The following is a 17450-nucleotide window of genomic DNA, read 5'->3' as shown; positions in this document are numbered from 1 at the left end:
ATGGGTAGTATTATAAATTAGAAATAATTTATAATATTACATGGACTCGTGCAAAAAAATAAAAAAAATGTGAACAATGTTTAATCACCCACACACTAAATGTTTAATTTTTAAAAAAAAAACATGTTTTTCTGGCAACACATTCCCTTTAAAGATACTCCACTACCAAATAGTGATGTCATACGGTTTGTAGATGGATCTGGCAAGAACAAATACATCCTACCCAGCAACTTATTCAGATATGCTGTTATATTGAGCCATGGGACAAGCCATGTCTCAACAGGGGGATGGTAGAAATCATATCTAAAGTGTTCACGGCATATGGCTTTATTAACTACTCTAAAAATGTTGTTTAACCTGTTTAACATGCGCCAAACGTAATCCACAGGTGAATGCAAGACCAAAAAGAGGACCGTTCCCAAGTCCACAATATCCATTCTAACACATTTGTATGGATTTCATTGAATTAAACAAGTTGTTTTTAGCTTCCTAAGATATTTGGTATATGTATAAGGGTGTTAATTTGAATCTCAGAGTAGGTAAGAAAAAATTTGGCTTGAGACACTTGCCAGATAAACATATGTTATCTGTGAATATTTCAGTGGCTAGGAGCTGTTACAGGTTATCAGCTCAGATCAAGGTACAAATCCTGCTGAAGAGTAACAACAAGTGTGACATAAAATGTACCCAGTAACTATACATTTTCTAGGTGCCCTGTCCCGAGGGACAGATACGTTTTTCTTACATAAAGGGGTTTGTTTGTTTGTTTGATTGATTTGATGTACAGGATTTGTCAATGAACTTATGGGACCCAAACCTGAGGGGTGATAGCATGAGATTGGTGATAGTATTATTTTATTAGTTGAGGCCCTATTGTCTGAGGTTTATAATTATAATGTATGTAAATATGCCATGGTATTGTGTATAACAACTTGGGGTGTTTTATATGGAGTTATGAGGTGAAGGGCACTGGTTGTTATTCAGGAAAACAGCAGCACAGCCACAAAAAAGTCTTCATTGTGAAAGGACAACTCCCCAAACATGGGTGGTGCACGCAGTAAAGAATCCCAGGTCCAAGGGAGACAATCAATATGCAATCTAAGAAAGGAACTGCAGCACTCAAGATAATCCAAAGAAGTGTATTTGATTTATTCACCAAGCATAAAAACACTTGCAACGTTTCAACGCATGAATGGGTCTTTATCAAGCACGGTTACATAGATTCAGTGCACACTTTATATAGTACAAAATACGTGACATCATTTCCTGTACATCATTTCATGTAAACAAAGTGTTTAACCCGTTAGTGACCGGCCCATCGTGTTTCTACGTCGGTCACTAACGGGCCTTATTCCGATGCCATAGACTTTTTACGTCGCGGCATCGGAATAAGTTTACAGAGCAGGGAGCTGTCAAATCTCCCTGCTCTCAGCTGCCAGAGGCAGCTGAGGGCTGGGGGCGTCCCTGCTCTGCCGCGTGAGATCGATATTAGTATCGATCTCACACGTTTAACCCCTCAGATGCGGTGCTCAATAGCGAGCACCGCATCTGAGTGGTTTTGGAGAGAGGGAGGGAGCTCCCTCTCTCTCCCACCGACACCCGGCGATACGATAGCCGAGTGTCTGTGTCTGTAATGGCAGCCGGGGGTCTAATAAAGGCCCCCAAGCTGCCTGGAGTGAATGCCTGCTAGATCATGCCGCAGGCATGACCTAGCAGATGCCTGTCCGTGTTAAACGGGCAGGCAGTAATACACTGCAATACAAAAGTATTGCAGTGTATTATAAATGCGATCGCAGAATCGCATATTATAGTCCCCTATTGGGACTAGTAAAAAAGTGAAAAAAAAGTTTAATAAAGTTAATTTTAAAAAAAATGTGAAAAAAATGAAAAACCCAGCTTTTCCCCTTACAAAATGCTTTACTATTAAAAAAAACAAAATAAAGTTCAAAAGTTACACATATTTGGTATTGCCGCGTCCGTAACGACCCCGACTATAAATCTATTACAGTACTTAACCCGCACGGTGAACGCCGTAAAAAAAATAATAATAAACTATGGAAAAATTGCTGTTTTCTGTGAATACTGACTTTAAAAAAATGTAATAAAAAGTGATAAAAAGTCGCATCTACTCCAAAATGGTACCAATGAAAACTACAAGTCGTCCCGCAAAAAAAAAGCCCTCATACGACCGCATCGGCGAAAAAATAAAAACGTTACGGCTCTTTAAATATGGAGACACAAAAACAAATAATTTTGAAAAAAAAGTGTTTTTCCTGTGTAAAAGTAGTAAAACATACAAAAACTATACAAATTTGGTATCATTGCAATCGTAACAACCCGCTGAATAAAGTTAATGTGTTATTTATACCACACGGTAAACGGCGTAGATTTAGGACGCAAAAAAGAGTGGCGAAATTTCAGATTTTTTTCTTTTCCCCCCCAAAAAAAATTTAATAAAACTTAATCAATAAATAATATGTACCTAAAAATGGTGCTATTAAAAAGTGCAACTTGTCCCGCAAAAAACAAGACCTTATACAGCTATGTAGACGCAAAAATAAAAACGTTATAGCTCTTGGAATGCGACGATTGAAAAACGTAAAAAATAGCTTGGTCATTAAGGTCCAAAATAGGCCGGTCATTAAGGGGTTAAAAAAATAAATACATCCATAATAACATTTATAAACATCTCCACTTTTTCCTTGTGAGAAAACCTTATTAAAAATGTGTGAATTGGCACTCAACATATCTGCACAAAGTACTCCGAACTCATCTAACACTCAGCGTCCTAAGATTCCCATTGCGCATGCGCCTACATACTCCACTGTGCATATCAAGCGTCTGCTGTTTCCATAGAGAGCAAAGAACGGCTCCTTATTGACTGCGCCTGCATCTGTGAAATAGTATGACGGACAGGAACATCCCTATGTTCTACCTTATCTCCAAAAAAAACACGCGTCCCTCTCTTCACATCCAGCCCGACATCCCTGGATGACGCGGCAGTCCATGTGACCTCTGCAGCCTGTGATTGGCCTGTGATTGGCTGCAGCGGTCACATGGGCTGAAACGTCATCCAGGGAAGTCGGGCCGGATGTCGAGAGGGACGCGTCACCAAGGCAACGGCCGAGAGACCGGACTGGAGGAAGCAGGAAGTTCTCGGTAAGTATGAACGTCTTTTTTTTTTACAGGTTGCTCTATATACTGATCGGAATTCACTGTCCAGGGTGCTGAAAGAGTTACTGCCGATCAGTTAACTCTTTCAGCACTCTGGACAGTGACTATTTACCGACGTCGCCTAGCAACGCTCCCGTAATGACGGGTGCACACACGTAGCCACCCGCCATTACGGTAGCTCCATAGACTTCTATGGGCTGCCCGTGCCGTTATTACGGCCTGAAATAGGACATGTTCTATCTTTTTTCAACGGCACGGGCACCTTCCCGTAAGAAAACGGGAAGGTACCCGTGGCCAATAGAAGTCTATGAGCCCGTTATTACGGGTCGTAATTACGACCCGTAATAACGGGTGTTTTTACGGTCGTGTGCATGAGGCCTAAGATGGATGAAGAGTCTGATTTTACACTTGCTAAATATATTGCAAAAATGCTAACCAACAAGGAAGTTTCTATCTCTAATTGTATTCCAGATGACCCTATACCTGAACCTGAACCTGTGAAGCCAGGAAATTGGATCCTGATCAAAGTTATAAAACGAACACACTGGTATCATCCTCGTTGGGAAGGACCATATAAGGTTCTGCTTACCACATCTACGGCCGTAAAGATAGCCGAATGTACCTCTTGGATACACTTATCACACTGTAAGGTAGTTAGGGAATTGCCACTATCCTCCTAGGCTATAAAAGACTGTATGCATATAGCAACATTTAACCCATAAGTCTCCCCCCCCAAACTAAAATTAACATCACACCGACACATAACTCTCTTTTAAAGTGGGGTTGACCTGGGGGTCGGCCACAGCTTTATTAACACAATAAATGTAAATAACAAATTTACCAAATATAAAAACGCAATGACCTTAACATAGGTCAATAACAACCTGTATGCCTGCCTAACCAAGGACATGTAGGTAAATCTCCTTCTACTACCGCCTGCTGTGACATACCACCATAATACCACATATCTCACCCATACATCATTGTCCAAAACAAACCAATAACCACCGCATTGAGAACCATGTGAAACACATTGTTTCCTCCTTCTCCTATTTTTTTTTTTTTTTAATGTTCATTATTATTATTATTTATTTTTTTTATGCATTCTCCATTTTTTTTAACTCCATCCAAATAACCGTAAATATTGAGGCCTCTTTGGTTGCCTTTTTTTTTTTAAATAAAATTCCATACACGTTCCACCACCCACCAACCAACTCGTACCATTAAATTAACCATACCTAAGGGAGGGAAAATTTCTGACAAAGAAGCCCACTACAGGTAAGCAACCCCTTATATAACCCCTTCCCATACACTAAGCCCGCCCCCTCTCCTCCTCTAACGCCCCCCTGCCTAAATGACTCACCACTGTAACAGGGAGGGGGAGGGAGACAACGCCTCAGCCTCACTTAACCCCTTCCCTGCAACAGTCCCTGGCTCAGCGGCTATATGCCTGTGAGCCCCCATGACTGATTACAAAGGGTGGTCATTTGTTTGAAGTGACTGGTCTCAAACTTCAGTGACGAAAACATCCAGAGCCTGGGAGGAGACAGGGCAAAATGTTATTAGTTATTCTAGGTATCCTATGGGGGTCCAAGGTGTGTCAAACTAATGTATGGGATCCCTGGGAAAGAGGGTCAAGGGTATGATTCCCTAAAGACTTAGCTTGGAGAGTTAAATAACTTAACTTCACTGAAAGTGAGATTGCAACATATGAAATAGATTTTTGCGCTCTGGTTAGAGACTAATGTACGGATAGAAACATATCTTACAAACTAGCATATTCAGATAAGTACATTTGTACTATCTATGTAAATACCCTAGGGAAAAGGAGATGTTCTTCATGGTCTTCGGCCAAATGGACCACAGCCCATAATGATTATGGATATTCCATGATGTCTGCCATTAATCCCTCTTTAAAAGAAAAGTTAATTATTATTAAGAAACCTACCTCTCCCTGTACAAGTTCCACCAACTGTAACTAGTTATTTTTAACCTTCCGAATCCAAATAAAAACGATGAGGGACTATATGCTTTAGGAGCTGATGTTTCAGGTACTGACCCTATAGGGCATTTCTTTATTGAAGTTAAGGAAAAAGATGTAACTGAAAGTCCTTTAGCCCCGAAGATAGACCTACCCTCTATAGTCTATCTGGCCAACTTCACTTATGAAGATAAATTGGCATTAGAAACAGGTTACAGTGATAAAAATGAATGGTTAGCCTGGATAGGATACACTGCAATCCAAAATAAAATAGATATCTGTATCGCTTGTGCAAATGCTAGGCCACATCTGGGTACTATACCTTTCAGGCTATCAGATAAGGAAAACCTGCAAGGTTTGCAATGCTTGTTATCTTTATATAATGCATCATATAATCCAGGTGATAAATTATGTAAGACACTCTTTTTATTGTACCCACCTGTGGGGAGAGATGAAATCCCTCCCTTAGTAGTTGCTTACCAAGGCAACTACACCTGCTTTCTGAAGAATGGGCAAGGAAAGACAGTAGGGAACCTCACTGAAGCGGTCTATCCCTAGAGGTTCCTTTGACCATAGAATATACATAGATTAAATAGGAGTACTCTGAGGGGTGCCAAATGGCCCGAAATCAGATTGCATCAGGGTTCGAGTCTATACTTTTCTGGTGGTCTACGATATATAAGAATGTTGACTGGATTAATTATATTTATTACAATCAACAGAGATTTATTAATTATACCAGAGATGCAATACAGGGCATTGCAAATCAGTTTGCGTATTTGCAAAATGTTTGGTATCTCCTGTTGTACTTTTATTCCCAATAATACAGCTCCTGATGGTAGTATTACCAAGGCATTGGAAGGACTCAATCCCCTGTCCGAAGAGCTTGCAGAAAACTCCGGAATAAATGGCATCATCACTAATTGGCTTGAAGGATGGTTTGGAAAATTGAGTAACCACATATTCAGTCTATTGATTTCCATAGCAACAGTGGCAGCCATACTGTAACTCGTGGGTGTTGTTGCATTTCTTGCATACGGGGACTAATTCAGAGACTCATTGACACCTCAATTACTAAAACAATGTACCAAGAGATTCAAAGTGAGAACATATACGATGACTTGAAACACTCCATGACGACTGTCAAGATTTTGATGTTTGAAAAAATTCGTGAAAACTTAAGAAGAGTACTGTTTTGTATGGCTGGGTTCACATGACCTATTTTCAGATGTAAACGAGGTGTATTATGCCTCATTTTACGTCTGAAAATAGAGCTGCAATACGTCGGCAAACATCTGCCCATTCATTTGAATGGGTTTGCCGACGTATTGTGCAGACGACCTGTAATTTACGCGTCGTCGTTTGACAGCTGTCAAACGACGACGCGTAAATTGACTGCCTCGGCAAAGAAGTGCAGGGCACTTCTTTGCAATGTAATTTGAGCTGTTCTTCATTGAACTCAATGAAGATCAGCTCAAGATATACGAGCGTCACAGACGCCTCGTATATTACGAGGAGGAACATTTACGGCTGAAACGAGGCAGCTGTTTTCTTCTGAAAACAGTCTGTCATTTCAGCCGTAAATGCCTGCTATCGTGTGAACATACCCTATGTGTCACAGAACATTCCTTGATAAATTTACAACAGGAGGGAATGTTAGGAAAGCTTTAAATTTATAATTACTTGGTGGAACTTGGTGGAACTCAACCTAAGACAGGATTTAGGCAAAGGCCAAGGATAAATGTGGAAGAGTATAGAAAGAAAGGACTTTGCTTTGGATGTGGGGAACAGTGACATATGAACAGAGACTGTCCCTCCAAGGGACGAATGACCAGACCAGCAGCTCAAATACAAGTCCAGGCAGTTGAAGTTGCCGAGAATGATTCAGACTAGGTAATCGGCAGACCCAAGTCGTCCACTGTGATAATGATCTCCCCACTACCAGGTCCACAAGTAACAGTGAAACTGACATTACCAACAGGGAATGACATTAAATGTATAGTAGACACAGGGGCGAGCCAGACAATAATCAGAAAACGTGACATGCCACCCAAATTAGTGACTTCTGTAACAATACCAGGGACTGGACTTGGAGGGGTAACACATACGTTAAGACAGACTAAACCACTCAAGATTCAACTGGAGGAAACTGTAGACCTCTGTGCACAACTTTTAGGCTCAGACACATGCCCAGTAAACCTGCTGGGATCAGACATATTGTCAGCAGTCCAAGTGGTCATCCGCCATGGATCCAAAAGAATGACAGTTGCAGGTCCCCTTCCAGAAGACATTCTGACTGTTGTAATTGGACATATAGCAGTAGAAGACCGTTCATATGACCAGAATGAACTTTAAATTGAGAAGTTATTGGCTGAAATATCATCTTCTCTGTGGGTTAGAACTAAAACTAATGTGGGAACTTTAAATGTCACCCCAGTGAACGTGACTTTAAAACCAGGAGTTGTCCCAGTTACAGTAAAACAATATCCTTTAAAGGGAATGTGTCGCTAGAATTTTTTATTTTATTTTCAGTTAAACTATTTGTATTTAAGTGATTACACATTGTTTGAATTTTTTTAATTTTTTTACAAGTCAGGAAATATTATAAATTAGATACTAATTTATAAAATTTCCATGTGCTGGCCACTAGAGGGAGCAGTTCCCAAAATTGCAGCATGGTCACTGTGGTAAAGCAACCTCGTTGATGTGTGCTGCAAATTTGGGGTGGACACACACTCCTCTAGTGTCCTCACACAATCCCCCCTCCCTTCTTCTGGCTAGTGCCAGGAGATGCAAGGGTTTGAATGTCTTCAAACCTCCTACACTGTGTGCCGCCATTTTCTGAGCGACTGCACAATGCTAGGAGGATTAGATACAGGGCTCAGCAGACAGTATCACACGAACAAAAATAGATATTGGGATGCACTCCTCAATCTATTAGCGTGGTGCTAGTAGGGTAGGGACGAGAATCCCACAATATTGGAAATATATAACCCCAGCACACACAGAGGTACACACGAGATCCAGATGCAAACACATTTAAGTTTTATTGCAACAAAAGTTGGTAAAGTTGAGGTAGTAAGCGACTTGGTAAGACGTTTCGGCCAAACCTCGGCCTTTGTCACTGTCACTGTGACAGGGAAGATCCGGTCGACATCCCATACCAGTGATATCGACTAACAGCGACAGTGACAAAGGCCAAGGTTCGGCCGAAACGTCTTACCAAGTCGCTTACTACCTCAACTTTACCAACTTTTGTTGCAATAAAATTTAAATTTGTTTGCATCTGGATCTCGTGTGTACCTCTGTGTGTACTGGGGTTATATATTTCCAGTATCACACGAACATACACGAACATAATATACACGAACATAATACACACGAACCTAATACACACGAACCTAATACACACAAACCTAATACGCACGAACCTAATACGCACGAACCTAATACGCACGAACCTAATACACACGAACATACAAGAACATAAATTACCTGCTCATGCCGCCGCCTCCGATTGTCTACGCTCCTCTTCCTTGTGCCTTCGCTTCGTTGAACATATGGCCGGAAGCCGTGGCCGGGAGTCATCATCTTACTGTCTGGCAGCGGCTTCCGGTCCATGGCACCGGATTTTGCTCTACGAACTAGCTTTGTTTTGGTCTGTGTGGCGCATGCGCCGTTCCCACACAGACAGCGCACGCAACTGAGAATTGAACGGCTCCCGTTCGCATTCTCTATGGGGTTGTATGTGCCGTATTTCATCTCTGTATGTGTCGTTAATCGACACATACAGAGATGAAAAAAAAATGGCAGCCCCCATAGAGAAGTAAAAGTCACAAAATATTAAAAAGTAAAACATGAGAACACAATTAAATAAAAATATTGAAAATATTATATTAAAAGCAATATGATAAAAAAAAAAAAAAATTCATGACACCTTCCCTTTAAGCAGGGAGCAAGTTGCGGCAATTATAGCTCAATTGTGGGTGTGTATATAGCTGCAGGGGTGATTAGGGCATGCAGATCACCTTACAATACATCACGGTTCCCAGTGAAGAAAAAGACCACACCCGGTGCCCCATCCGCTTATCGAATGGTGCATGATCTCTGAGAAGTTAACAAACAAATAGTGATTGACACACCAATAGTTCCAAATCCACACATATTACTTAACCAAATACCTCAGAATGCCACATGTTTTACAGTGATTGACTTGGCGAATGCATTCTTTTCAGTGCCAATACACGAGGACAGTCAAATGCTGTTTGCATTCACTCATGAAGGGTGGCGCTACATTGCCTTCGGGATCACGCAAGCATTTCATACACCATACCACCCACACAGCAGTGGCCAGGTTGAGAGATTAAATAGATCATTAAAGCAGAAAATTCAGAAATCCATGACAGAGATGGGAAGACCATGGACAGAGTGTCTCCCACTTGCACTGTACTCAGTTACAACTACACCCAATAGAAAGACTAAATTTAGCCCTTACGAAGTGTTGTTTGGTGGACCACCAAAGACAGACTTCTACTTTCCACCGCAATTGCAGTATTGTGTCAGGGTCCCACTTCTCACACTCACCTCCGACCCTGTGCCTTTTTTTCCTGTAAGTTCTCTCCCACTGAGCAAAATTATGATGTTGGTAATCGGGAACTGCTGGCCATCAAATTGGCTTTGGAGGTAGGGCGCCATTTTCTCGAAGGGGCAAAACATCGGGTCATGGTCCTCACTGACCATAAAAATTTGGTCTTTTTAGAATCAGCCAGGAGAATCAACCCTAGACAGGCTAGATGGGCTCTATTTTTTACCAGGTTCAATTTTGTTGTTACCTACAGGCCTGGTTCGAAGAATAATAAAGCGGATGCTCTGTCCCGTACTTTTCTGGCCAACCCTCCACCTGAGACCAAACCCGAAGGGATATTGCTTCCTGGTGCAGTAGTGGCAACCGTAGACTCTGACCTGACCACAGAGGTCGCGGCCAGCCAAGACTCTGCCCCTGAAGCCCTTCCAGGGGTTTGTACCCCTACACCTCCGGCTCAGGCTCCTCCAGGAGTGTCATGACTCAGTCTTGTCAGATCACCCAGGCATCTCTGGTACCAGGGACCTTGTCACTCGTGGTATCTGATAGCCAGGGCTGCTACGGAATGTCCGACCCTATGTGGTCTCATGTGAGACCTGCGCCCGGTCTAAAACTCCCATATCCCGACCTGCAGGCTTGCTGTGTCCGTTGCCAGTGCCCTGAGGAACCTAGACCCATCTAGCCATGGATTTTATCACTGATCTCCCTTCGTGCCAGGGCAGGTCGATGATCTGGGTAGTGGTAGACCACTTTAGTAAAATGGCCCACTTCATCCCCCTGAAGAAATTGCCCAATGCCAAAGAGCTAGTTAACCTCTTTATTAAACATATTTTATGTTTGCACGGGGTAACTGTTAACATCATCTCTGACAGGGGGTTCAATTTGTAGCGTTGTTTTGGAGGGCATTCTGCAAGCAGTTAGAACTAGACTTGTCCTTTTCATCGGTCTTTCATCCAGAAACTAATGGCCAGACTGAGAGGACCAATCAGTCTCTGGAACAGTATCTCAGATGCTTCGTGGCCGACGCTAAGGATAAATGGTTCAGGTTTTTGGCGCTTGCGGAATTTTCCCTCAATAATCACATCAGCACATCGTCAGGAGTTTCTCCATTCTTTGCTAATTATGGTTTTAATCCCCGGTTTTCTTAATTTTCCCCATGTGTATCAGATAATCCTGAAGTGGAGCTTCTCACTGGGAACTTGGGGGTCATCTGGGACCAAGTCCAGAGTAATCTCAGGGCAGCCCAGGACCACCAGCGGCTTTAAGCCAATAAAAGGTGTTCGGCCAACCCTAATTCCTTGGTGGGAGATCGGGTTTAGTTATCTTCCAAGAATCTTCGCCTGAGGGTGCCCTCCAGTAAGTTCTCCCCCAGGTACTTCGGGCCTTATGAGGTCAAGGTGGTGATCAACCCAGTCTCCTTCCGCTTAAAATTGCCCCCTCCTTCCGCATCCATGATGTGTTTCATTCCTCCCTTCTTTAGAGATTTGTTCCCCCCATCCTTCCCATAGGGAAACCTACTGTCCCAGTATTGACACCCGAGGAACAGGAGTTCGAGGTGGCCAGGTTGCTGGACAATAGAAAGGTTCAGGGGTCTATCCAGTACCTGGTCCATTGGAAAGGATATGGTCCAGAGGAGAGGACTTGGGTCCCAGTCCGAGATATCCATGCTCAGACCCTTATGAAAAAATTTCATAAAACATTTCCGAATAAACCTGGTTCGGTGGTGGAGGGTCCAGTGGCCCCTCGTAAAAGGGGGGGTACTGTCACGTACTACCTTCCTGCGGCTCCCTCGGTCTTCAGGACGTCGAGAGTTACTCGCTCGGGCATCGCCCAGCCTGGCAGACTGAGGCAGTCTGCAGCCAATAGGAGCTCAGTAGCTCCAGGCCAATCAAGGCCTGGCTGATGTGCCTGAGCTACCGCCCTCTCCTTATTTAGTTCCTGCCTGGGGCAGTAGGCCTTTGCCTGTAATTAGAGTTTCCTAGCCCTATGCTTTCCAGCCTGGACGTCATGTGTATTCAGAATCCTGACACTTCTGACTCTTTTCTTTGAGATTTCCAGCACGGAAAACAAAATCTCGTTTAGCTCCGTAATCTCGCGAGATTTCGTTTCCGTTGCTGGAATCTCACAGAAAAGATTCAGAAGTGTCAGGATACTGAATAAACATCACGTCCAGGCTGGATGGTCATGTGTATTCATTATCAGGACACTGTAGTAATGTTAGGGTTTGTGTATGTAGCTGCACATAGTGATATAACTATATCGCTAGTGCAGTGTAAATGAATGGAGAGGAGTGCATGATGCTGATAGGTTAGCATCATACACTCCTCTGTACAACGCCCACTTGGTCGAAAGTAAAAATACGCCCACTTGGGCATTAAGAAAGCTCATTAGCATAAACCAAAATCGCTCCTAACGTTGTGAAAATAGATAGTTTTTTTTAAATAAAAAGCATTACTGTCACCTACATTACAGCGCCCATCTCCTTATATAGAAGATATGGCACTTATAATGTGGTGACAAAGGTCTCTTTAAGTAAAAGTGACTTATATATCCTACTGTTGTAATTATCTGATTGGTTGATGCTTTTTAACTGAACGCAGGAAGTTATAAATAAACCTCAAACTCATGGTTTTGTAGGAAATCTGGATTATGCACCAAACACAGTTTGTGTCTGGATTATTCTCCGGCCGTATATTGGAATGTATATATGTATACTTGGAAATTGATCTACCTGTGAAACCAACTCTGACAGGGCGGTAAGTGTGTACATTTTTTTTTAAAAGTTCAGACTATTTTATTTAATCACAGAAATGAACCCTAAAATATAATTACTATGTTTCCCTGCATTGTCCTTTAGTTTGACATATATCATGTAAGAGTAATGCCGTCTGGGTTAGGACTTGGGGCTAGGATATGGTTAATAGAAGAGGGATGGTTTATTGTTTAGTTTTTACTTATTTATTAGGATCTTTTGGGAATCTGTCTCCGTGGAGTCTCTTGTTACATTTATTGTGTACAACCTTTGTGGCATTTATTGAGGCATTTATTGTGTACAACACTTTTGATATATTATGTCATGTAAATAAGAGGGATTCAAAAAACGCCACAGATAGTAATTATGCTCAGCCTCCTCTGAGCCGGCATTTGGAATAATAACCTCGATCAGTTTTGCCTGTAATGTACCTTTAAAAATAAGAAAAAACTGATATCTGCATTCCATGTAAACAAAGAATGAATGCTTCACCTTTCCTCTACCCATAGTTATTATTACCTAATACATTTATCATGTCACCTTTCCTCTAGAGGATAAACCTGGCTCACCTTTTACCTGTCTAGATGTATTACTCAATCTGCTATGTACTCATCACATGGGTCTCGGCCCTACTCTCTGCCGCAGGCACCATATTATTGCTGAGCTGTCACTTTGCAACTGTACTACAGTGACTCTGTGCATCTTCTGCTTGATTTGGCACCCAACCCGCCATTTTTGATGCTGCATCTCCACTCATGACTTGTGTCATATTGGGCCCGTTGTTCATAAGAATATCACATTAAGCTATTTGTCATTTTCTATGGCTAGATCTGACCCCAGGGGCCGGATTAAGGCTGCTTACAGTATGGATTAGTTCATTTATGATAAGGCCCCCCAACCCCGCAACTAACATAGAGCCCTCCACGGCAATTCTTCTAGGCATCAGAATTCTTATTTTTCAGTATACACAGTCTCTATGAGCTGGCTGGTAGAGGCCACTTTTAACCCCTTTTTAATATTTTCGCTGTCACATTCCAAGAGCCATGACTTGTTAAATGTTTTTGTCAATGTAGCCGTATGAGGGCTTGTTTTTTGCTGACGCTTCACTGTTTTTCCCTGCGCAATTATCCGACCAATGCTCAGTACATAAATACAGCACCAGAACCAAGCTCACAAAAGACATACCAGAACCAAGCTCGATACATAAATACAACACCAGAACCAAGCTCAGTACATAAATAGAAGCACCAGAACCAAGCTCAGTACATATATACAACGCCAGAACCAGGCTCAGTACATAAAAAGAAGCAGAATCAAGCTCAGTACATAAATATGGCACCAGAACTAGGCTCAGTACATAAATACAGCACCATAACAAATTTCAGTACATATATACAACAGCGGAATCAAGCTCAGTACATAAATACAGCAACAGAACCAAGCTCAATACATATATAAAACGCCAGAACCAAGATCAGTACATAAATACAGAGCCAGAACAAAGCTCAGTGCAAATATACAGCACCAGAACTAAGCACAGTACATAATTACATCACCAGAACCAAGATCAGTACATATGTACGGCACCAGAACCAAGCTTAGTACATAAATACAGCACCAGAACCAAGCTCAGTACATATAGACAACACCAGAAAAAAGCTCAGTACATAAATACAGAACGAGAACAAATCTGAGTACATAAATACAGCACCAGAACCAGCTCAGTACATAAATACAGCACCAGAACAAGGCTCAGTACGTATATGCAACACCAGAACCAAGCTCAGTACATAAATGCAGCACCAGAAAAGAGCTCAGTACATAAATGCAGCACCAGAAAAGAGCTCAGTACATATATACAGCACCAGAAAAGAGCTCACTACATATATACAGCACCAGAACTAAGCTCATTACATATATATATGCAGCACCAGAACAAAGCTCAATACATATATACAGCACCAGAAACAAGCTCAGTCCATAAATACAGCACCAGAACAAAGCTCAGTACATAAATACAGCACCAGAACCAAGCTCAGTACATAAATACAACTAGTAAAGGAGAAATAGCAAATAACAAAAAAATGTGTTCACCAGATGCGTCTTGTGTAATCTGCAGCTCTTCAATAGTGGAGTGCAGTGGAGGGGTGCTTGAAGGCTAACAAGAAACATCCATCTATAATAGGAGAAAAAAGGGGAGAAATCTTCCAGCACAACTGTAAAAAAGTATAAATTTATTCGTAAATTATAATCCAAAACAAAGCATAGGTTAGGTGTGACGAAGCTTACGCGTTTTGAACAGAAGTGTTCTTGCTCATTACATACATCACTAAGATAAAGGGTTATTCCCATCTTCCCTCTTTATTTTTTTATACCCTAAATCTTTTTATTTATCAAAAATAAATATATTACACCCCTCCATTGTTTGATCTTACCCCCATAATTACACTACAGGACTGCATGGTCTCGCACCTCGTTCACTATAATTTCTGCTTGAGTAGGCGGTACAAAGCCATTTCCATTCACATAACTAGCAGATGGCGCTGTAAAAATATCACAGCACAACTTGCATCAGCATGCACGCTCCCGATGTATTGTATTACATGCAGCATTGGGATAACAACATAGTGCCAAAATAACTTCTAACAGGAGGTTTACTCGTTCCTCCCTCGTTATCATTCACTATGTGCTATGTAAAATTACAATGTCCTCTCCCCTCTTTCTCCAGTTCATTGTTCGTACACATTCTACACCGGTATGAGAAATTCCTAGTATTTAGCAAGTTCCCAACAATATTCTCATCATTGCAAAAAATATCAGCTGGAAACAAAACACAAGATGACGAGTCAAGGTCAATAGGAGCTTACGGGACCATCAAGTACGAGACCCTACAGAGAGAGTATGACAGGACGGTCTATTCCTTCCAGACATGAGTAATGAGAAGCCCTATCCTCAGATAACTTGGGTGATGCGCACACATTCTCTGCGTTATCAACGGTAATAAAAACTATTGCAGAGGGATGGGGAAGCTGGGAGCTAAATAGGACCGCTCTTAGGCTACTGCGCATGGCTGAGAATTTTCCTATTCACATCTATTGTAAAGGGGAGAGGTGGCCGGGCCGGGAGTTTCTGTGCATTCGAGACCAATGTTGGATCTCAACTCTAACATCACTCAACTCTTCATATAAAATGATCAATTTGATTAATCTAATGGAGCAATCCGATAGTATTTTATTCCATTGTACTAAAAGCCATTCCATTCTAAATAAGCCACGGCCAGAAGTGTCTATAGGACACGGAGGTTTTAGGAAACAACTTATTTCCCCTGCTATGAGCAGGTGTATATTTGCGCAGTAACTCACGCCACTTTCTGGCGCAAATTATGGAAAATCTGGGCTTTAATTTGAGGCCGCGCCTCCTCTGCTAAACCCTTCCCCTTTTCTAAATACATTCAAAAAGTGGCAGCTATGGAGTGCGTTAAAAAGTGTGACTTTATTACGCAAAAAAAACCTGACTTGTACCTTTTTGCTCCCAGTGTGTGCCACGTGGTAAACGCTCTTGGAAATGTACATATGTAGCAGAACTGATTTTGTAATTTAAGCATTACTAATGTTCATCGTGGCTCTACATGGAGTTATAGATAATTTTACTCTTATGGAAAACCACAGTCAACACATGGTAAAATCACACTGAAGTACGTTAACCAAAAACCCAGTTCTGCTACACTGACAAACCCAGCTCCACTACATCTGCAAATATACATTCAAAATAAGTAAATCCTACAATGTGCAGGTCATAGTCAGAATCTATAGAGTTTCTATGAGATGATTGAGACCTTACCGTCTACCTGCAAGTCCTGCAGATTGTTGTAGCAGTGGTGGTGACACCGTGAGCTGGTCAGACTTGTATCTCCCGTCCTACTGCAGGTGCCTGTGAACTAAGAGAACATTTCAACCTTGCAATCACAACATCAGATGACTCAACCACAAGTCTATAATAGTCAAACCCATAATAGTAGCCTGATTCCACGAATACTGGAATGTGTGACCTGTGAGAGCAATGATAACAGCAGAAATTAAAGGGGTTTCCAAGAACCCCCAAAACATGTCCAATAGAGAATTATCAAACGCTCACATATACTTAGCTTATAAAGTCTGCACCGTTAACCACCCCAGCCCTACAATCCCCCACTACCATTCTTCCATTATGTTTCCAGTACAGTGACATGATGTCCATAGTGATGTCACAACATATGACCGCAACAGCCATTTACTGCACATTGATATTGTGGGGTCATTGAATCAACCACAGCATGATGTGATTGGCCGCCCAGGTCACGTGATGTGACTTCAAAATAGACATTACATAACTCTGTTGGTATCATACCAGAGGCCTGGCAGCCGGGGATCATAGACCCCCAGTAGGGGAACAGAAATGAATTAGATAAGTACAGGGATGGAGGGGGGGGGGGTGGAAAACCTCTTTAGATGCTATTAAAACCCTACATGAATATGCCTGTATAGCAGTAGTTTGGCCCTGGGTTTATTTCCTCTGGCCCATGGTATCCCAGTCTGACATAGATGATACATTAATCTTTCTTTTGTTTTTCTCATTCATGTTTCAAATTGAAACGTTTTGTTCTTGATTCTAGCTGGATGTCCTAACCATGGGCGGGACAAGCTCTCTTGGTGCTTAATGCAGCAGATTCAGTGCCCCCCCATCCATAAACTTCAGCATGATAGCTATTGGATGGATAACCATTAACTTACTTCCTGTCACCCCCTTCCCCACCAAACCCTAGCGTTCTTATTGATAACACATAATCCACATTTCCCTCCACCCCATCTCCACATATAGGAGGGTCTACTGGCTCTATTCCTTACCTATGTAAGGATTCATATTTATACCTATAAATTGTACTCTCCATCTCAATGGCGCCCTACTCCACCTACGTCTCGTCC

The 17450-nt window shown here is 41.9% G+C and overlaps 1 protein-coding gene across 3 annotated transcripts in view; it reads right to left on the bottom strand.

The window, feature by feature from the left end:
* Positions 1 to 16413, bottom strand: part of LOC142759072 (cytochrome P450 2C14-like) — a 60772-nt gene extending 44359 nt beyond the window's left edge. Inside the window, exons 1-2 of one of the 3 annotated variants that reach the window (XM_075860918.1) lie at positions 16330 to 16413; positions 14584 to 14665 (exon numbers count right to left, since the gene is read on the bottom strand). The gene's annotated coding sequence lies outside the window, so the exon portion shown is untranslated. The remainder of the gene's footprint in view (positions 1 to 14583; positions 14666 to 16329) is intronic. The other 2 variants (XM_075860920.1, XM_075860919.1) reach the window with 2 other exon arrangements.
* Positions 16414 to 17450: the final 1037 nt, after the last annotated feature.

This window comes from Rhinoderma darwinii, chromosome 4, assembly GCF_050947455.1.
Source record: "Rhinoderma darwinii isolate aRhiDar2 chromosome 4, aRhiDar2.hap1, whole genome shotgun sequence".
Classification (NCBI taxonomy): domain Eukaryota; kingdom Metazoa; phylum Chordata; class Amphibia; order Anura; family Rhinodermatidae; genus Rhinoderma; species Rhinoderma darwinii.
The sequence above is the reverse complement of the archived record's forward strand: the minus strand, read 5'-3'. Positions and strand labels throughout refer to the sequence as shown.